This window comes from Mizuhopecten yessoensis, unplaced genomic scaffold (assembly GCF_002113885.1).
Source record: "Mizuhopecten yessoensis strain PY_sf001 unplaced genomic scaffold, ASM211388v2 scaffold827, whole genome shotgun sequence".
NCBI lineage: Eukaryota > Metazoa > Mollusca > Bivalvia > Pectinida > Pectinidae > Mizuhopecten > Mizuhopecten yessoensis.
The window spans coordinates 239,935-250,093 of NW_018403741.1; the positions used below are offsets into that span (position 1 = coordinate 239,935).

General features: G+C 34.4%; 1 long non-coding RNA gene across 1 annotated transcript in view; it reads left to right on the forward strand.

Annotated features, from left to right (window-relative positions):
* Window positions 1-9,682, forward strand: part of LOC110453158 — a 31,051-nt gene extending 21,369 nt beyond the window's left edge. Inside the window, exons 2-3 of the long non-coding RNA XR_002463261.1 lie at window positions 6,801-6,884; window positions 8,572-9,682. This is a non-coding gene — a long non-coding RNA (uncharacterized LOC110453158). The remainder of the gene's footprint in view (window positions 1-6,800; window positions 6,885-8,571) is intronic.
* Window positions 9,683-10,159: the final 477 nt, after the last annotated feature.

Consider the following 10,159-nt stretch of genomic DNA (forward strand, 5'->3'; position numbering starts at 1 on the left):
ACACTGTCCAGTTCAGTATAATTCAACATAGTCTAGGTAAGTATACTTCAACAATGTCCAGATTAAAATAATTTAACATTGTCTAGGTAAGGTTAATTCAACACTGTGCAGATAAGTATAACTCAACACTGTCCAGATAAGAATAATTCAACACCGTCGAGATTAGTATAATTCAACACTGTCCAGATAAGAATAATTCAACACTGTCCAGATAAGTATAATTCAACACTGTCGAGATTAGTATAATTCAACACTGTCCAGATAAGTATAATTCAACACTGTCGAGATTAGTATAATTCAACACTGTCGAGATTAGTATAATTCAACACTGTCCAGATAAGAATAATTCAACACCGTCCAGATACGTATAATTCAACACTGTCGAGATTAGTATAATTCAACACTGTCCAGATAAGTATAATTCAACACTGTCCAGATAAGAATAATTCAACACTGTCGAGATAAGTTACAATTCAACACTGTTGAGATTAGGATAACTCAAAACTATTCATGTAAGTGTATTTCTGAACATTCCCCTTACAATACGTAGACATAGATAACACATTAAAGGTTGAGACCACTGTAAATGCGATTTTGTATAAGCTTACATATATATAAGGATGAACATTTTTTTTGAAATGTTCAACATTTTCTCTGTGCTTTTAGATGTCGTAGTAAGAAACACTCTCGAAATCGATTGAATTAGGGCAAAATTTAAACAAAGGACAGATTTACACGGAGACCCTCAGAAAAGTACCAGGGAAGAAATGAGGACAGAGAGGGTAAGTATTTCTGCTTCATCTAAATATAGGTCAAATTTAAGTAATGTCAAAGAGAAAACGAGGTTAGTGACAAGTAAACCAGTAGGGGAAATATAAAGTAACTAAATATGCATATCTACAAATAATAGATAACGTTTTAATGGTTTAAGGTACAGAGTACCACTGCTTAAGTTAAAATCGTGAAGATTTCCCCTTCGGATAGTTATGATGCGACTTGCAGAATTTTCCTTTATACATAAAAGATAAAGCAACATCAAAAAAAAATCTGACTTAGGTACCTCCTTTTCCAATGTGTTCATCTTCTGTTTTGATACTGTCTTTGCAAAATCACTGGATACTAATATTAACAAACTATAGCAGTAGCGAGTTCGACACTTGAATTTCTGCTTTTCTTTATTTTTTAATTGATTTTATATGTATTCTTGTTTCCAAATACTCGAAATTCAAAAATAAACTGCAATACTTTACAATGCAAAGCAATACGTTTATTTTGTATATGGAAAACATTTGTTTAAAGTGATAAATAACAGATATTTCCTGATCGTACCAATGAGGATAATATGTTTTGACCTGGTTATAATCTTTACCTTAAACGCATTTTTCATTATTTACAAGAAGCTCGCTTGAAGTGTTTTTCTACCCATTGATCGCTAACGTTTTGAAACAAGTATTGTTAATTCTTAAGGCGTCAAGTCATAAATATAAATGTCCTGTTGTTATCCGTCCTTCCTCGACGTAGAATAGCCCTTCAGGAAAATATCGAATAATGATGAATTGCTTTGTATGTACTAGAGGACCTTACCACGCTCGCAACATGTAGTGTGACACAATATGTCCCTCGCCAGACCACAACACTGAGTTATCTGTAAGTACGCACAACAAATCATTCAAACCAAGCTTTGGCTATCTCACAGACCTTCAACAGTATATAATAAACTTCATTTGTTTTCTTTCCTTTTTTAAACGAAGAAAAATGTTGTACGCTAACATTGATAAATTAAATAACCACTTACTCTTACTTAGAAGCTTTATATTTACAACGAGTCCTCGGTAAGTCGAAATCAGACGAAACCACTTCGACATAAGATAGGTGGGTATACATAATGACATTCGTGTTAGATATTCAAAGAAAGTTATATAGCATATAGATATATAGATTGGAAACTGAACGAGTAATGCCAACATAACAAGTTTACAAATACATTTTTTTATCCTCACGAGATAAGATATCAAACATTATGATATCATCACGAGATGGATAACAGATGAGTCCCATGACCTTTATATTTGAAAGTGTAAGTAAGACGGTGTGTCGTAATAAAAGTGTGACGTCACAAAATATTGGAACGTCAAATTGCGTGAAATTATGCCACACAGTGGTAATATTAAAGAAGAGTCAAAATATTACAGTTATGAGATAAATTTACATGTATAATGTCTGTTAAAATGTCACAGTCCTAGTAACAAATTTAGTGGAATACGTACTTCCTTTAACCACCATTTCTATAATGATATGAGTGCGCTTCCCATTTCATTGCTGTCTGTTTGTGTGTGTTTAGTCTGTCGTTTTATTGAATAAAATCGATAAAAGAAACAATCCGACGAGTTCATCAGATGATGCTATTTATAATTAGGCAAATTAAATGAAAACATCATCAAAGTTGCTACTACAAAGTTTAATCAAGTATTGATTTTATTGCTTAACGGTTTATTCTCATGCAATGTACGTGTGTTTAGTGCTAAAACCTTTGCACCCAACCTGACTCAAAGGCTGAGGTTCCACTCCATAGTTATGTCGATAATGATGTCGCGATGTCATTGTATGTGTTTGGTGTAGGTAATGGGAGAAGTCAACACATTAGATAGGACTAGACACGCTTGTAGTGGCTGTATGTTTAAAAACAAAATTGACCACGTGCGTTCTGCTCGTCTGATTGGACAAGTTATTTGTCTAAAAGCCAGCAGATGCTTCGGACTGTGTCTCGTATATCTAGCAGGCAATTAATGGCGTAATAAGTAGCACTTATCATGGGTGTTTAAAAGCTGTGTGATGAATCACATAATCAAACCCACTCAGTGGATCTGATATAAAAAAAAAACTGTAGTAAAGTAACACGCAGATGTGATGTTATGACAAAATTTAAATTCAAAACATTTAAATATTTGAAAGTTACACTTCATTTCAGAGCTTCTTATCAACAAAAACAACAACAATGACAACCATTTTGATAAAACTGTCAGTATTAACAACAAACTAAAACAAATATCGATGGTAGAGTTATTTAGAAATAAAATCCAACAGGTGATGATAACGTCTTAAGTCATTTACCATTGACCCTTTGTAATCTAAAAGCTTATTTAAAACCACAATCAACCTAGCCTGATACAGCAGACATAATTCTACTCAGATTCGTATTTCTTAATTCGTGTTTCATCAAGCACAGACCAGTTCACATAGCCTTAAACATTAAACAGTTAATATAGAATCTCATATTACCGGTGATAGAGGGTCGCGTTGCCCGTGACGCAACTTGAGCATGTGACAGAATATATTGAGCGTGCATGTGCAAAACAATCATAACACATCCAGCAATAATATACGCACAATTGCTAGATACACGATACGGACGGTAAGACGAGCTTCGATTACTTCCGGATATAAGTATTATCGCCGTCCTTTTTTGCACGTGACCTACCGCGCCTCACCTGTCTAATTAGTACCTGGTGGTTATCACTCAGGTGTGTGGTACAGACACGTTCTCAGTTTTTTTTTAGGTTTTTTTTCAGTTTTTCTATAAAATTTAAAAGCGAATAAATCATGCATGTTGATATACTCCGAGGTGGGCATGGGTAATATTGCATTTGATATATATATACATTTAACTGAAAATATATTGTGAAACCGCATTTAATGTATTTAACACATTATGCATAGCCTGTGTATGTTAATGGTATTGACTTGTAATGATACTCTACGTATATGTTCAATTAATTCATAAATATGAATTATAACATATTCTTGCATATGATTCTAGTAGAATCTTGTAAAAACACAATTTAATATTGTAAACTTGAGATCTCCATTGATACCAAATATATATGATCTGCATATCAGAAATAGCAAAAATACAAAACAGGATTTTCTTTAACAGAAGCAGCATTTCTTTTAAATCTGAGTTGATATTCGAATCATATCTGGTAAGGCTGAACATTATATTTGCAAACTGGAACTTAGTCTTTACCGGTAAAACCATAAAGAATAAAGTTGACGTGACCTCGCTTCTTAATTATTACAGAAATGATACAATTATAAAACAATCTACAAGCTAGCTTTTTCTCGCGTTTAGTAAGATGAAGCTAACACATATACACACATTTGGTAATAGATACATCATGTAAAAAATAGAAAACGAATATACCTGTATTTCAACACATAGAAAGAAAAACCAGGAAATAAGGATAGACACAAACATATTGCAACAGGAACTAAGGAGATACCGAAACACAACAAAAGACATACTGACCTCCATCACCCTTTAAAAAGGATGCGAAACCAGTGTAGAAACAACCCATATTCTTCCCGGTAAGTATTACATCGTGTTTCGGTTCATTCAGTATTGCATTACATACAAAGGTATTTTAATCAAATTTAATAAAAACGAAATACTTCCGTATATATGAGGATCAATGCATAAAGCACTGCTACTGCCCCTATCAAACACACTGGATAACTCCTTATACTACATAAACGGAAGATTTAAGTCAAATCGTGATCTGCGACACCACTCATCTGTTATATAGTTACTTCCTCACTTTGTAGCGTAAGTAATAATTGTCTTTATCTTGACAAATCGAATATCATTATAAAGTTGTTTTTAAAAAGTTTAATAAAAGACACTAGTATGTGTCCAAAACGTTTGATATGATCAATAGATGTGAATTATGAATCAAGATACAGATATATAGATTATATATTTTTAGCAAAATTATATAAGATAAAAGCATGTTAGTACTTCAACTAAACGACTTAGAACTGAACATAAGAGGCAGTGTGAATTGGTTAGGTTATGTACGAATTTGGAATGTTCATACAGGGACGTATACTGTCCCTGGTTCATATCAGCTAAAATGTTTAATTATTTAAGAGAATGTTTATCAAACAATGCCAGTAAAAAGGGTCGAAACATTCATTTTGATTTGAAAAGCGATCAACATATTCAAATATAACTGTTGAAACAAGACACGACACATTTATCTGCTAAGAAGCTGCTGCTGTACAAGGCGTGAATTTGTATCGGTAGACGGGTTTGTTCTTACACAATTAAATATATATACGAATTTGCACATGTGTGTGTGTGTGAGAGAGAGTCTGGTAGATCCTTCTAGTCCCCGGTGGAAATCTCGATGCCTGGCCTCAATTTGTCACAAGGGTGTACGAATAGATACAACTGAGCTACAATTTCACACCACCCATTGTCCTCACTATGGCTAGGCTTTCATTAATGCACTACAAACTACTATGTTGACAAGACCTAGCTATCTAGCCCCCAAGCCACGGCATCACTGGTACGGCCACCCGGCAGCTGTCTGACAACGGGACAAACCAGCTTGGGCCGCTGAAAGTCTGTCGTGACCCAAAAAGGGGGTCATGCCCGGCCACGGATAAAGGGGGGTGACAAAAGACCTTAATAAGGATAAATTAATAATAGACAACTTAAAAATTTATAAAAGCTGATGACCCATAATAAAACACGATGTTTGGAAAGACCATTATTGATATGATGAATTCCGGTGGTGTTTCCTTTTGAGCCAACTGGTGGAAGGTAGGATGACCTTTGTCAGGTCAGGAGAAGGGGGCTGATGTGATGTCATTTGATATTTTAACACCTTGCTAACACAATGGGAAAGAACTAGTCCATCCGGGAGGCTTTTATAAAGATATTCCGCCTTTGATGATCTGACTTAAATCTCTCAGGTTAAAATGTTATACATCTTAAGCAAAATAGAAAACATATCACAGTTACTTATATTTTACCTGAGTGCCACGATATGTTTAACACGTCATGTTTTTAAAATCTATCTTTCGGACCTCTTATTTTTTATTTGCTGATTTCTTTAAAGTACTGACAATGAAGTTATCGTAATTACTTTAAGTAAGTGATGGACAGCCATTGTATCCCATGTATAGCATTTTAAGTTATATCTCCTGCAGGTGTTTAAATAAACGAAAGATATATATACCTACTAAACAAGAAACTCCAGCTATATAAAACGATGTTACGCCCCAGGATCGGATAGTATATATGTGAGTTTTTGTATCGAATGCAACCGGTAAACTTTCTTGAGGCGGTTTTTGCGTAAATTTTATTAAGCCTTCCGTAACATAAGCGAGCCCGTTGCCTTCGAGACCGAATACCCTTTTCAGCTATTTCGATTTTATAACTTTTTAATGTCCTCTTACTCGTAAAAGAGGGGTGAGTGTATGCCGGTATATTCTCTGCTTGGTTGCGCCCGTTCTTTCAGGACACAATGCAGCCAATTGAGGAAAGTTATTTGTGGGTGAGGTGCCTAAGCGATATCATTGATCAGTCCAACCATTAGACCCCGTAAAACTTCTAGTTCGGACTGTCAGGTTATTTCAGCTTTGTCCCAGCATGGTGTGTCAGATAAATTAGATGGGGAAAGCTTTTGCTATCTGTTTAAATGGACTCCGTGTACTTTTCGTCGTATCGGGTAAAAAGAAGGACTTGTTCGATACACATCACATGTCGGTACTCGCGAGGCGTGTTCGATACGACAGATCCCGTGAGCGTGCGTGTTTGACTGTGTGTCCTCGATCGCATGTTTTCTTTCTATCGCTACACACATATCTACAGTGGGTCATGATGCATATCACTTGCCTGACAGCCTTTATCTTGTAGATCTTAATTGAAATAAAACTGACAGCTTTTCATAAAAATATGTTCAAAGATTGTAATTTAAGAAAAAAAAAATCAAATATTTAATTTACCTTTTCAGGGAATCAGGTGCAAGATGTAATGATATGAACACAGAAAATGGTAAAACTTGTCAAATAGACCACTTTTGAAGAGCAAGCTATAGGTAAGTTATAGCAAATGACAACAATGACAACAATGACAACACTGACAACAATGACAACACTGACAACACTGACAACAATGACAACACTGACAACACTGACAGTGTATGATGTTTTTGAACCGAGGATCACTACAGCATCTTATAAACTGTATTGATAAAATCGTATAGTGAAATATAAAAAAGTCAATTAATCATCTTTATCAAAATAAACTTATTTATTACTGTTTTGTAAAATCAGTAGAGTACTCTTTTTTATAAAACAGAACAGCCATCCATACTCGTTATAAAAACAGAACAGCCATCCATACTCGTTATAAAAACAGAAGAGAATTCTCATTATAAAAGCACTAGAGCATTCCACACAATCAACTTAGTAAAGTATTCTTTATCATAAAAACTATAGAGAAATAGCATACTCTTTATACTGTGTAAAAAAACAGTAGAGTAGTCTTTATCATAAAGACTTTATAGAAATAGCATACTCTTTATACAGTGTAAAAAAACAGTAGAGTAGTCTTTATCATAAAGACTATAGAGAAATAACATACTCTTTATACAGTGTAAAAATACAGTAGAGTAGTCTTTATCATAAAGACTATAGAGAAATAACATACTCTTTATACAGTGTAAAAATACAGTAGAGTAGTCTTTATCATAAAGACTATAGAGAAATAGCATACTGTCTATACAGTGTAAAAAACAGTAAAGTATTCTTTATCATAAAGACTATAGAGAAATAACATACTCTTTATACAGTGTAAAAAAAACAGTAGAGTAGTCTTTATCATAAAGACTATAGAGAAATAACATACTCTTTATACAGTGTAAAAAACAGTAGAGTAGTCTTTATCATAAAGACCATAGAGAAATAGCATACTCTTTATACAGTGTAAAAAAACAGTAGAGTAGTCTTTATCATAAAGACTATAGAGAAATATCATACTCTCTATACAGTGTAAAAAACAGTAGAGGAGTCTTTATCATAAAGACTTTATAGCAATAGCATACTCTTTATTCAGTGTAAAAAAACAGTAAAGTATTCTTTATAATAAAGACTGTAGAGAAATAGCATACTCTTTATACAGTGTAAAAAAACAGTAAAGTATTCTTTATCATATGAACAAAAAAACTCTCTTCAAACTTTGAAAAAACGGTTAAGTAATCTTTATTATAAAGAACAGAAGAAAATGCTATTCGGTACTGTATAAACGGTTAAATATTCCATATTTTATTATAGAATTAAGAGTATTCTATTCTTTAGAACACTTCAACCCGTATCATATGAAAATGTAAGTATTCTACACTGTTCTTTTATAAAACAAAAGATTGTTATAAATTGTATTGTTAAACATAGATTATATTTCATATTGATTTATAGAAACAGACCGCTACGCTGTGTCATCTATATATAATATTCTGCAGTGTTTATCTAATATCATCGAAACATAAATTTATTTTCTGAGAGAAAGGCGTATATACAGATATATTCAAGGTAGAATCGGGAGTTGGGTAAGCTAGGCATTCAGCCCATCGTGTGACAGTAATACTGGCATGTCTTAAAAAATGAAAGTTGAAGATAGTCTCGCCTCAAACGATTAAAAACCACCGGATCTTTTATAACTGTCGAATAAAAACTTCATGATTGTAGCTCAAATTAACGAAGACGACTGTATTTTCTTCTGCGTAGGTTGAAGCATCTCTGGTAGACAACATGTATCACGCGTAAGTCAAAGAACAAGAGGACTCCACTATTTGGACTACCCTAATGATGCGATAAGGTATCGTTAGGCATGTTATTTCCGTAAGCAAGTAAAATGGTACTACAAGGAGAAGGAAAATGAACTATTGTGAGGTTACTATCTTCACTTTTTCCAGAAAAGTATTTTGCAGCATCTGGTTTAGTCTGCTCCCAGGTGATGAAAGGGCCAAAGTATACCACGGCGTCAACAAACATCGACAAAGTATACCACGGCGTCAACAAACATCGACAAAGTATACCACGGCGTCAACAAACATCGACAAAGTATACCACGGCGTCAACAAACATCGACAATGTATGCCACGGCGACAACTCACTCCGCCAAAATATTGTCAACACAGCAGGATAAATAGATTGAAACAAAAAACTCAAAGAAAGGAGACCAAACAAGATGATGACGAAACCAACTGATCCGAATAGTAAAGGTTTCCGGCACCATATTGGACATCCCTTGAAACTTATGTTCTACTTTCGTCTTAAAGCTTGAGATTGCTCTTCTTTAAACAAGTCACATTTTACCCTACCCAACACTTGTTTATCTATACCAAGTAATCTTCTACAAGGTATTTGTACATAGTTATCCATATGGCGTTGCTCCCCAAATTCGTGTCTGTGCAAGCTAGGAATACACCTACTGGTGTCCATTATGCTAAGATATAATCAAACTTGCCCAGCGGAGATTCAGATCGCTGTACATTAGCCTGGGTGCATTAAGATTTCGATCAGAACTGGGGTGCTGGGTACTTGTACAGGTACCGATTATACCAAGAACCAGCGATCTACAAGCAGCTCCGCCACTTTCCACACTATCTCTTAAACATCTTTAGCGTCATCACAAAATTATGGTTGTTATGAATACGTTTATAAAAACATAATTATTATTTTGCATATATGTTGCCCAAATCTTGAAAAAAATAGCCGTACCAAGGCACATTTTCCTAAGAACGCTTTAAAGGTAAAAAAAAAAAAAAAGTAAGATGCAGTCTGTTTCAAACATTGTTTATATATATATATTTCTTTCTTTGCAAGTAACCGGATATGTGGTACCTGTTTAGCAGACGTGCTTGGGCGGGTAGTTTTGGCGCCTTTCCGATCACAACCGCATGGGGTAAAAACTTGGCACATCTTGGCCAAAGTCATTGTCTTTTTCAGTGAGATGTTTCATCCTGTTAAAAAGAATCGGGATTACATCGACAGCTTGTCAGACTGGCTGACATATACTGCTACCCCCTCAACACCATATTGATATATTCACTACGACAATAAAAGTGCGATGGTCTATCTACTCCTCGCAGTTAACGGTAAAACATGTTATTATCATATGCAAATTTTTCTCTTCATTAACCGACAAGTTCTAAACTTTAATTATGCGTTATCGTACAGGTTTCGTCTTGATCTTTAACTCGTTCGATAAAGACGTAACGCAATCTTTTTAACGGAAATAATGCTAATTTTCTCCTGTCATATCATGTCTGCTAATATTTCCTGTAAATGTCGTTCATACGAACTGTTGTTC